Raw genomic sequence first — 11,852 nt, 5'->3', positions numbered from 1 at the left:
CAACAGATCCAGCTGGAGGGGCCTCGCATGAACCGTCCGTACTGAAGCGCCTCGTAAGAGGCCACCATTTCCCCCAGGGGATACGGTCGTTAGGTCGACACAGTTTAGGTCGACACGGTCATTAGGTCGACAGGTCAAAATGAGTTTTTCACATTTTTTTCTTCATTTTTTGAATTTTTCCATACTTGACGATCCACGTGGACTACGATGGGAACGGTAACCTGTGTAGAGCGAAGCGAGGCACCTTGCCCGAAGCATGGCGAGCCATGCGACGGGACACGGTGCACTGTCAAAATCGAAAAATATCATGATGCATATCCTTTTGTACTAACCCCATGCACATGCCCGCTGCGCGTGCACTCGCTCTGCCGTGCGTGCGCATATCCGCACTTTGCGTAACGGAGCTTCCACGGCCATGCGCCTTGGCGCGTGGTGTGCGCATTTACGGTAGAGTTTGTGAGCGTGTAGCGTGCGACTCGATTGTAGCATATTTAACCTAAATAGTGCATTTTGTAGTTAATATTCCCCTAGACCATGTCAGCGAGTATGATTAGTTTAAACTGTTCCTGGACAGAGAGATTCCTCTTTGCATGATAGGAAGGGTCAGATAAAGGTTGAAAGGTGGTGTCTAGTATCCAGCTGTAGGGTATTTTAAGGGTAACATTCCGGTGTTAGTTAGGAAAGGATCGCTCGCTCCTGCGTATAGTTATGTACAGAAGTAGATTATGAACATTAACTGTATTTGCTGTAAATTACACATGCGGCGGGAATCCTGAGGATACCTCCCACCAGAGCAGTTGGGGAAAGACACAGCCCACCTGTTCAAACCCACCTATGACCTTTCTTGTAATGTAGAGACACATCCCTGTGTCCAATGAACAATGAGATACAGGTACCATTGTATTGTAAATGTATGTTGTGTATATAAAGACCACTGTTGCCTGGCCAGCCTCAATGTCTCTGAAGGCTTTCTACCTGAATAGCTGAGGACTGGATTCCAGGTCGCGCATGCGAAAGATTCCCCACGTATGTATATTCTCTGTAGCCATTGTTCATGTTATTCTCTGTTATTATGTTAGATTTCTATGTTAGTTTGTAGTGTATGATTTGTACTGTTTTTTCCCTTTTACTCTGAATAATCCACGGCAGTGTTAGAGCTGCTGCGGTTATAACCAAACCCGGGGTTGTGTTTCACTTTCCTGCAAAGGGCTCTCTTAGCGTCTAAATCGCTCAAACTGCATACAGATTAAGGTTTTTAAGCGTTACATCATTACAATATTTGACTACTAAGGTTTAGAGTATAAGTATATTCTTACTGTGTTTTATTGTCAAAGGTTTAAAGGTTATCAACTGTGTGTGCGCCCGCTGTGTGTATTCCGTACACCCAGCGCAGCGTGTGTACGCCAAGTGCGTACCACGTGCGGGACTCTGTACGCAAATAGCGTACAAAGTGCGTAGCACGTGCACGTGGTCTAGCGGCCATAGCGGCTCCACGGTAATAGTGTATAGCTTTATGTTTAAGGATAATAATTGACATTATCAATTGAGGGCTCGTCCGGTTCTCCTCATATCCGCAGCCTAGCAGGACAAGGCAGACTTTTATCTATCAGCAAAGGGCGGGAAGGTAGTATCCCCCGTTAGCCGTAATGTGGTTGGGGATACATTAGTGCTGATTAGATAAGCGTCTGCTCCGCTTGGTTTGAAGGGATGCTGGTGGGATCCGGAAGGTAAGAACGTAAAAGCTATTGTTTGGTTTTAAATCTGTGAAATGTCTGTTTGCTGCCAATTGCGCACGCAACACACCTGTATTTTATTTGTGTACTCTGCATATCTACTCGCTTGTTGCCATTAGCATTGATTATTAGATCTATTTTGACCCGTGCTGAAAAATTTGTTGCTATTTAGTTAAAAATATAGAGTAATATTTAAGGGAGTACATGTAAAACACACACGCAGCCTGGCCCAGTTATAAAGGTTAATACAGGAGATACTGTGTGGTGTGGGTAAGCGATTATAGTTGAATATCGTTTACATTTACAGAAGTGTGTTATTTGTATTGCTGCGGGCGTATCCGGCCTTTGTACACGTGTCCCGGACAGCGTGCGGGACTGCGTACGCAACGCGAAGGCCTACACACGTGGCGTATATTACGCAACGTGCGTACAGATACGCCCACTAAATACAAATCACACGATAGCATTCTTTCAGTTTAGGCGAGATGGTAGCCACGCGATAATAGCACAAATTGATCAGTATCCAATATTTAGCTTAAAAAAAAAAAAAAAAACCAAAACCTTTTTTTCTGTATTACCTCTGGGGAAAGCTATCAGTTAACAGGAAAGGATTTTTCTGATCAGAAAACTATAGAATGATAGTGTGGGCTGAAAAAGGTATGAGTGTATTGAACCCCGCTTGGTGGTCTTGGTGAAGCACGGTCTAGGTGAAAACGTGCGAGCACGGTCCAGGTGTACACATGCGACGGAGTGTGATAAAAGTTTTCGTGGTATTACGCTCCGGCTGTTTTGGAGCACAGTAGGGAGACTCCAATGATCCTACCATTTATAGATAACAAGTGTCTATAAGTGGTACGATTGGACCGCGCGGTTGTATGTGTAAACAATTGACGCAACATGATATGAGGTTGAATATTCGTGCGTAAATCTTATCCTCATACGCGTTGTAGGGAGCACATGCAAGCGTGATTTGTGTAAAGTATAAGTTTAGGGAATTGTCGCCGATCTCTCAGGAAAATCTTGAGAGGTAGAGCCTGCAACGGCTACACGAGTCTGCTAGAAGGCGGATCCGTGGTACTCGGAGCAGAAGAAGTTCAGTGGAAGAGCTTTAAGGATTTCCACCGTAGACTACTGTGTTTGGTGCATTTTAGGAAGTTTTTCTGTGTTAAAAAGGTCCACAATGGAAGCCAAGTGCACAACACAGGGACGTTCAGCAGTCAGGGTTCAGACTGCAGAGTTTAGACCCCGGGGGTCAGCCCGGTTAGTAATGTGGGGGAAGTATGGTCCCCACACTGAGACCTTTTGTGATGAATGGACACGAATGACTGTGGGGGATAAAGCACCATTTCCTGGGATAGGTAGTTTTGACTCAGAGGTATTGCATAATCTAAGGCTTAGGATCTGTCTCATAAAATCCCAAAAACAGAGGATCAGACACACAAATTGTTTACATTTATGGCAACAAGAGAGTGATATACAGAGGGAATTAGCTTACACAGCTGGTTCCAACCCTAGCAGGAAACTGATAGCAACAGCACCACCACCACCATACATAACAGGAGAGAAAATGGCTACAGAGAATGGCATACTGGTAAAAGTGCACTTAATAAATGTATTAATGACAATAAGAATAAATGTAATAAATGTATTAATGACGATAGGAGTAAACCTGATAAATGTATAAATTCTAACCCGTGCAAGTTGCACCCCATGTTAAACTTCCCTCAGGATTACAAGCAAGAAAGTGAGCCCAGCACGATGTCGGCACTTTCTCCAGCAGCCACCATACAAGACACCCAGGTGGGCACGGCCCAATTGGTAAGGGCAGTAGTAAAGCCCCCTAACGGAAAGTCAGGTGAGGTCGTGTCCACAGGTAAGTACGGTATTGTATATTATGCACAGACAATTGCACCTCACATTGTAGAGTCAACACAAGATGGTGTAATTGAACTAAATCCTGTCAGGGTGATCACAGTCCCCAATGGAAGGACTGACGCTCAGGGAGTCACTCCCGTCAGAGACATTGCTATGCATTGTCCCTGGTCCCGGGCAGAATTGGAACAATTATGTCAGAATTTCCCGATCCCAGGAAAGATCTAGTTGCATGCCAGAAGTTTATTAAAGAATTAGGTAATGCCACCGAACCCACAAACAAAGATTGGCGAACAGTGCTACGAGTATGTCTACCCTCCAATATTGACCCTGCGAAATTCATCACTTATTGTAAGTTAGACGCAGAAGTACCTCTCACTGAGGAATACAATCAGGAGAATGTACGACAAATCAATCTGCAATTAGGAATCTATTTCCCAACTGTTGTCAAGTGGAAGAAAATTTTCTCCATTAGACAAAAAGAAGGTGAAACTGCTTCTGACTATTTCCACCGAGCACTGCAGGAAATGGCTAGATACACTGGGGTCGTGGACATTGAGGAAAATGTGCATCATAGAGAGGTAGCGGTGTCCGTATTAATGGACGGTTTAAAAGAAGTGTTGAGAACAAGGGTACAGACCACTCAACCCAACTGGAGAGGTATCTCGGTGGCTGCATTAAGAGAGTCCGCTATCAAGCATGACCGTAATATCCAAAGAACCAGGGAAGCACAGGGAGAGCGGTTGATAGTGATGAGCATCCAAGCACTGAAAGAGGCATCAACTCGACCAAAACCCCCGGCCCCTGGAGGAAGCCAAGGGTTTGTTATCTGTGTAAAAGGGAAGGGCATTATGCCAGCAACTGTAACAGCACACATAAAGTCAGACCCCCTAGACAAGAACACGAACAAAGTTATGACACACGTAATTGGAATCAGAGATCATATAGGGAAAATTTTGGGCCGCACCTGTAATTTGCAGCCAGTGAAGTTGATTATTAGCCTAGGTAGTAAACCTGAGGTCACAGTTGATGTAATTGGTAGGTCATTCCTTGTAGACACAAGGGCGGCCAGGTAAACTCTGTGATTTATCTTTAAATGTTTCCTCTTCATCTCTGACGTTCACCAGCAGAACCACAGCTCAAACGTCACATGTCTACTTGGTCTTTTCAGAGGTCTGCCCAACCCCAGTATATCTTACCAGCATCATTGTGCCTGGCCATGCACAGAGGGTGGAGAGTGGAAATACTGGTGGGGGAGACTGTGCAGAGATACCGATAGACATGTTGGTGTGACAGCCTGATGGTGAACGGAAATCTGACAATTTTTCTCTTTTTCTATTATTCTCTTTTTTTTTTTTTTTTTTTTCATATTCTAAGGATGGTATGTCACACAACAGTTAAACAAATGGTAATGCAAGATTTATGCTCCTTACAGAAAGGTCGCTGACTCGGAAAGAATATCGTATCACTGGAGTGTCCGTTTTGGGAAGACTGAGAGGCAGCACTGTTGAGACGGCATCTGAGCAAGAAGAACAACAAGACTAGAGGACAATTATCGTACCAATTTTCTTTCCCTTCTATTATTTTCTTTACCTCCCATTACCACTTTTCTTTCTCCTCCTGCAAGATGGACTTACCCCAAGAGACTGCGTTCCGGGTTTTCCTGTTGTTGACCAGAATAGTCTATTTCGGTGAGAGTACCAGAGAGGCCGAGAAAGGATCTGGAATGGGTTCTGATGACAAGGATGGATTCGTAGAATTCCAAGAGCAACACAATCACCGAGCAAAGGCGAGTATCAGAAAACGATCTGGTAGTCATGACACTAGAAGACATTGTGAAGGATTGTTAGCTGAGGAAAATTGTATCTGTAGGAATTGTGAAAACATAGTTGAGGACGGGTGCATCCAGAGATGTCAGTCCAGTCTTAATATCAACATGGACCGTCATCCATTGAGTGACTATCACTCATTAGTGGGTGAGGTTTTAAACCAAACGGAATGCTGGGTGTGCTCACAAGTACCTCAAGGTCAGAGCAAGTCAGGACTAGTGCCATACTCTTTAACAATAGGTGAGGTACTTGAATTAAGGGGTGGGAGACCGGTGGACAAGAAATTTAATATTTCTAGGCCTCCTAGTTTGAAGCTCCACCAATATCATGTGGATAGGTCCTTAGTATGTTTTAACATTTCCAATCCCCGAAAGCCGGGAAATTGGGAAGTGACATGGAACAACCAAACCATGGCATTTTCACACAGAGCCGATAGAATGCCCGTAGACTCAGAACTTATACGCCAAATAGCCAACGGTGGGAGATATTTTCAGTATAGGTACACTCTAGGAAGTAGGACCATGCGGGTTGGAGAAGTATCTCCAGGATACTGTGCGCATATCATACAGCCTGATACGTGTACTGAACAGATGAGATAGTTAGGGATAGGATTTTTCACCTGGAAGGTTTGCAATATGGTGATGTCATATTCTGTCCCATATGTCCTCCCTGATGATGCATATTTCATATGTGGGAGGAAGGCGTATAAGTGGCTTGCCCCAAACTCAGAGGGATTGCGTTACATTGGAAGAGTGTTGCCAGAAGTAATGACCATTACCCATAATAAGATGAAAGACGTTCACCGCAATGCTCAAGCTCCTTACACTCACACTCACTACGAACACATTGTTAAGAGACACCTTATAGATAGGACAGAGCACGCAGCCTCTGATTTGATCCACGAATCCACCGGGATTCAATTCCTACTCGCGCTAGATATCACCCGTACCGCCAGAGGAATTATAAATTTTAGGTATATTACTGCGCTAGCGAACCTGATAGATAATATCACCGAGATGTATGATGACACCTTCAGGTATACCGGGAAGGAATTGCAAGCTTACAAAACGGAACTGATCCAGCACAGGATGCTTCTCAATTACCTCACAGCGGTGACAGGCGGGTATTGTGTCACCCTAGCAACTCAGTATGGCGTGAAGTGCTGTACATATATCACAAACAGCACCGATGACCCAACCGAGGTCATAGATCAAAAGATGGACGATATCTTGCAATTGAAGTGGGAGTTCCGAAGGAAACACAACCTTACCCTTACTGCTGTGAGTAATGAACTGACCGGCTGGGTTTCATGGTTGAACCCACGCAATTGGTTCTCAGGTTTAGGAGAATGGGCTCAAAATGTTATCGTGAATGTAAGGAAATTTCTCCTTTGTATCCTAGGAGTTGTCATAATGATTGGATTGATATTTAGATGTGTTCGGATTTTAATGCATTGCAAGCGCAGTACCAAATTGATGAGTTTAAGGAGCGAGGGCATTGTTACAACAACTGGTTTAATTTATGACCCATCAATCGAGACAATGTTGTGATAAGACGTGATTCCACGGTCCGTTTCTTTCACCCGTTTCTCCTTTGTTTTTCTCCAAGGTAAAAAGACATCCACTCGGAAGAAGATTTTGATGCACATTTCTACAGACCGTTGATGAACATTTCCACAGACCTTTGATGAACATTTCCACAGACCTTTGATGAACTTTTTCACAGACCTTTGATGAACTTTTTCACAGACTTTGCGAGACACTTTAGAGACTTTAACTTTCTATGGACACTTGAAAAAATAGGATTTTGGTACTTACCAGGTAAATCCTTTTCTTTGAATCCATAGGGGGCACTGGAGTACTCTTGGGATATGGACGGTGTTAGCAAGGACTGGGCACTGAATATTCAAATTTCAGTAACTCTCCTCCCCTCCATACTCTCAGAATACCAGTGTTTTTTCCTGAGGCGAACAGGATAGAGAGGATGAACAATGGAGAATTACCTATAATATTATAACATAACGGACAACAATAAAGTTGACACATAACGTAACTGACAACTAACCAGTTGACACCATAACCGATAAATCGGTGAGAATGTGTTACCATAAGATCCCCTGAACTTACCACAACCAGGTAAAACTGCTCTGGGTGGGCGTCCAGTGCCCCCTATGGATTCAAAGAAAAGGATTTACCTGGTAAGTACCAAAATCCTATTTTCTTTTTCATCCACTAGGGGTCACTGGAGTACTCTTGGGACGTACCAAAGCTTCCCTCGTGGGCGGGAGAGCTGTTTGGCACCTGTAACACTAGGCGGGCAAAGCTAGATGCTGATGCCGCAAACGTATTAACTTGTAAAAGCGCACAAACGTGTGCACTGATGACCATGTAGCCGCACGGCAATTCTGCGTCGTAGACACCCCACGACCAGCTGCCCCTGAAGTTTCCACAGAACGTGTGGAATGAGCTGTTACTGCTGTAGGCGGCTGTAACCTAGCATGAAAGTAAGCCTGACGTATGGTCAGTATAATCTATCTGGATAAGGTCTGCTTAGAAACTGGCCAACCCATTTTGGCAGCATCATAGAGAACAAACAACGTATCCGTCTTACAAACTGTAGACGTTCGGGATACATAAACGCGTAATGCGCGTACCACATCCAAAGTTCCAGACTGTCCTGTTAACACAGGAACTACTATTGGTTGATTGATGTGAACATATGACACTACCTTTTGGCAGAAAGCGGGATTCGTACGAAGCTCCGCTCTGTCATCATGAACCACTACAAACAGTGGCTTGCATGCCAATGCACCCAAATCTGAAACACGCCTTGCTGAAGCTAAGGCTAGGAGAAAAAATCGTTTTCCAAGTGAGAAACTTTATATCCACTTGTTGTAAGGGTTCAAAATATGAAGACTGTAAGAAATCTAAAACCAGATTCAAGTCCCATGGCGCTGTAGGTGGAATGAATGGAGGCTGTACTCTGAGGACACCTTGCAGAAAAGGTGTGTGAGACGGCAATAGAGCCAATCGTCTTTGAAAGTAATTTGACAAAGCAGATACCTGCACCTTTAGTGTAGATAAACGCAGTCCTCCATCTGACCCCGTCTGTAGAAATAACAAAAGACGGGATAACTTGAAAGATGATGTCGGAAACTTCCGAGCTTCACACCAACCTATATAGGCACGCCAAATCCTGTAATAATGAGCTGTCGTAACTTGATTTCTAGCACGTAACATGGTTGTTATAACCGATAGTGGAATGCCCTCTCTTCTTAAGAGGGCGGTCTCAACAGCCACCCCGTCAAACGCAGCCGCACTAAATCGGGGTAAAGGAATGGACCCTGTCGTAACAGGTCCGGACGTAACGGAAGCGGCCAAGGATCGTCTGCGAGTAGTCCGCGGAGATCCGAGAACCAAGCTCTCCGAGGCCAATGAGGCGCCACTAGTATGACTGTGGCGGACTCTCGTTTGATCCGTTTTAGCAACAGAGAGAGCAGCGGAAACGGTGGAAACAGAAACCCGAGGCTGTACGGCCACGCAATCTTGAGAGCATCCACTGCCACTGCCTTTGGATCTCGCGTTCTGGACACATACTGGCTTTTGGTGATTGTGGCGAGATGTTATCAGGTCCACTTGAGGGTAACCCCACCTCTGGACCAACATGTGAAACACTTCTGGATTTAATGCCCATTCTCCTGGATGAAAATCCCGATGGCTGAGATCATCCGCCTCCCAGTTGTCCATTCTCGTAATGAACACTACCGCCAATATCACTTGGTGATGTTCGGCCCAATTGAGGATTCGAGCTACTTCCCACATTGCCATGCGGCTTCTCTTTCCCCTTTGTTTATTGACGTACGCGACCGCCATTGCGGTGTCTGACTGCACTTGGACCGTCTGAGACCGAAGCAAGTGCACTACTTGTCGTAGCACATTGTAAATTGGTCGGAGTTCTAGGACATTTATAGACAGCAATCTGTCGTGATCCTCCCAGAGACCCTGGAGCTGACAATTTTGAACTACAGCTCCCCGACCTCTGAGACTCGCGTCTGTGATTAGCACTATCCAATTCCAGATGCCTAACCAAGTTCCTGCAGTTAGATTGTGTACTTGGAGCCACCAGAGTACAGAAACTCTGGCCCGTGGAGACAACCTCACCCTCTAGTGAAACTGCAGATGCGAGGCCGACCACTGTGCGAGCACATGCAGTTGAAAAGGAAGTGAGTGAAATCTTCCGAATAGAAGCGCTTTGAAAGCCGCCACTATTGTGCCTAACAGGCGAATGCACAAATGTACCGAGGCTTGAGCACTAATCGTACCAGATGACTAATAGTCTGTACTTTCTGTTCTGGTAGACAAATTCGTCGATCTACCGTATCGAGAATCATTCCTAGGAAATGAAGTTGTTGAGACGGAATCCGATGTGAGTTCTTGAACATGACAAACCAACCGTGCTGAACCAGCACATTGTACCTTAGCAACGCATGTTGAAGGCGCATTTGGTTGAGACGGAGCTTTGATGAGCAAATCGTCTAAGTACGGAACTATTATCACTTACAGGAATATGAGATGAGCCATCAAAACATACATCACTTTGGTGAATACCCTAAGCGCTGACGAGATGGCAAACGGTAGAGCCTGAAACTGATAATGGATCTGCCGTATTGCAAACGCAAGAACCTCTGAAGAGGTGGCCAAATCGGAATGTGTAAGTACGCATCCTCGAGATCCAGCGCAATCATGAATTCCTGTGGCTCTAAACCTGCAAGTACTGTCCGCAGAGATTCCATCTTGAATCTGTAGTAAGTATGCAATATTGGCCTGACCAAGCCATCCGGCTTTGGTACCACAACAGACTGGAATAATAACCGTGACCTTGTTGGTGTACAGGGACCGGAATCAAAACTGCTGACTCCAGCAGAGAGTGAATGGCAATTTACCGAACCGCCCTTCCTACACAGGCAGTCCTGTGTTGAAAAACCGCAGAGGCGGTAGACTGCTTTTAACACTAAATTGCGGATCCACCCATCTGTGGATATCTGCAACCATGCCAAATGAAACGTCTGAAGGCGTGCTCCCACAACTGGAGCACCGAGATGGGCTGGGAGCTCGTCATGCCACTGGCTTGCCGGTGACCGTAGCGTCCGGACGACTGGCGTTGGTTTGTTGAAAACCACGTCCTCGACCTCGCCTACCAGGTGTGGCTGTTTGTCTACCACGGCATCGAAATGGCTGAGGTCTAAAGGATTCGAACGCTGGTCCAGAGTATCCCGTGAAAAATACCTTTGTCCAAATCAGGACCAAACAACCTTCGCATAAGGTAATGCTTCTATTCTTCTCTCAACCTTTGCCTCCGCCTGCTAAGGACGCAGCCAAAGCGCTTGTCGTGCCACAACGAGTGATGCTGAAAGGCGAGAACTGACTAGGCAGACGTCCGTAGAAGCTGTACATAGGTAATCAGCAGCTTCGCAAATTTGATCAGCGAGAAGCATAAGGTGGACGTTTTGTAGGGCGGACCTGAGTCCTGTTATCCAGACAAGCAACGCCGTAGTTACCCAAATGCCAACCAAACACGGTCGAAGCAACACCCCTGCTGCTGTATACAGCGACTCTAGCATAGCTCCCATGGAGATGTCACTGACTTTAGAAACGGGTAACTAGACCAAAATCTGCGAGGTTTAGAAACCTGTATATCAGGATCCTATTAACATCTTATTTAGAGATTCCACGCTGGAGATCTGTGGCCTTAGTAAAGACCACCTTATAAATTGTCAGAGCGTCTTCAATCCCTGTAAACTTCAGAGTCTGACGCACCCACACTATCTGACTGCTGGTCTTCTCACATTCATCTTGCGCAGTTAGGCCTGGCATAGAATCGTCAGGATTGCAACATAGCAGAAACTGGGAATTTATAAGGCAAATGAAAACTATCTTTGCAAAATAGGAGATGAAATGAGAGTATAAAATATACTGTGCATGTGGTAGACCTCACCGGGAACCCACTGGTACAGACATTGCAGTGAAACAACTTTTCCGTCTTTGCTGGTGACTGACTTATTATGTAACCAGACAAATAAATAGACAAAGACAAACCAATTCCACCTCAGTAAAATTGTCAAAGTGCAGTGCACGTGGCCAGACCATAAGAAACCTGATGCAAAAATTCCTACCAACACCCCTGCGCCATCCGGTGGAGCAGTGTTGTAGGACAGGAACGTTCTGGAAAAGAAACAGAAAGTATGATTAAAATGGCCTCCAGCCATGTGCTTATAGTCAAAGAACATATAGCATATTTTGTTACATGACCATATATACATACATACAGTATTTTATATACATTTCCTATGGTATAACATTGTCTATGGTATAACAAGTGCTACACGAATGCATATATAACACAATGCAGCCCTTCTTTA

This window comes from Pseudophryne corroboree, chromosome 8 (genome assembly GCF_028390025.1).
Source record: "Pseudophryne corroboree isolate aPseCor3 chromosome 8, aPseCor3.hap2, whole genome shotgun sequence".
Lineage (NCBI taxonomy): Eukaryota > Metazoa > Chordata > Amphibia > Anura > Myobatrachidae > Pseudophryne > Pseudophryne corroboree.
The sequence above is the reverse complement of the archived record's forward strand: the minus strand, read 5'-3'. Positions refer to the sequence as shown.